Source organism: Nematolebias whitei, chromosome 10, assembly GCF_014905685.2.
Source record: "Nematolebias whitei isolate Nwh7 chromosome 10, NemWhi1, whole genome shotgun sequence".
NCBI classification, from domain to species: Eukaryota; Metazoa; Chordata; class Actinopteri; order Cyprinodontiformes; family Rivulidae; genus Nematolebias; species Nematolebias whitei.
In genome coordinates, this window is record NC_056507.1 from 2,703,664 (window position 1) to 2,704,762 (window position 1,099).

At 44.7% G+C, this 1,099-nt stretch overlaps 1 protein-coding gene across 1 annotated transcript in view; it reads left to right on the forward strand.

Annotated features, from left to right (window-relative positions):
• Positions 1-1,099, forward strand: part of afg3l1 (AFG3-like AAA ATPase 1) — a 21,844-nt gene that overhangs the window by 6,567 nt on the left and 14,178 nt on the right. The window lies entirely within an intron of this gene.

Genomic DNA, 1,099 nt, shown 5'->3' on the forward strand with positions numbered 1-1,099 from the left:
TCACTGCTTTCGGATTTAAAAAGTATATATGTTTTAAATTTGTGACGTATTTCTTTTTGTTTTGACCGATCTGTATTTTCTGTAACTCTTGCTGTTGTCTTGTAGAACTGTTGGCTCTTCAGTCGAACTCCAGCGAACTTCCCTTCATGTCGGAGTCTGTCAGTTCAGCAGCGACTCTTTTCCACTGAACCCAAAGGTGAGTGCTGCTGCTTCACTACTTTCTCACTGTTTGGCTGCATAGGGCAGCTGTGGAGCAGAGGTAGGGCAGCCAACTTGAGACTGAAAAGGTACAGGTTTGATTCCCCGCCATGCCTATATGTCACGTGTCCCTGAGCAACATGCCTATACCCCAACTGCTCCGCAGGCTCTAAAACTGCTGCCTGCTGCTGCACTTGAACGCATCTCTCATGTGATTGATGAAATGCAACAGACACGTTCAGTCATTGTGTTGGAACGTACACTGACTGCACCAAAAAAAGTCTCCACCTGGATTTAACTAATCAAACAGGTCCGAGCCTCCTGTTGGAGAATCACTGCACGGACAATTATGTTTCAACTGCAACAAGTTATTTAACTCCAACCGGTGCAATGAGTTGCTTCTCAATTCTTAAACCACGTCAAAGACTCATGGTGGTCGTGAAAAGATGTCCGTCTGTTTGAGAAGGGTCAAATCACTGGCATCAAGCGGAGAAAACATCTCAGGAGATTGAAGAAACTACTAAAACTGGGTTAAGAACTGTCCAACGATTATTAAAAACTGGAAGGACAGTTGGGACCCATCGTCTTCCAGGAAGAAATGTGGCCGGAAATAAATCCTGAATGATCGTGATCGATGATCATTTAAACGTTTGGTGAAATCAAATGGAAGAAGAACACCAGCAGCGCTCAGGGCTGTGGTTCATAGAGACAGGAAGAACATTTCCACACACGCACAATGTGAAGGAACTCAAGGGACTGGGACTGAACAGCTGTGTAGTCTTAAGAAAACCACTAACCAGTGAGGCTAACTGGAAAAAAAAGGCTTCAAATTGTTAGGGAGCATAAAGATCGGACTGTGGAGCAATGGAAGAAGGTCATGTGGTCTGATGAGTCCAGACTG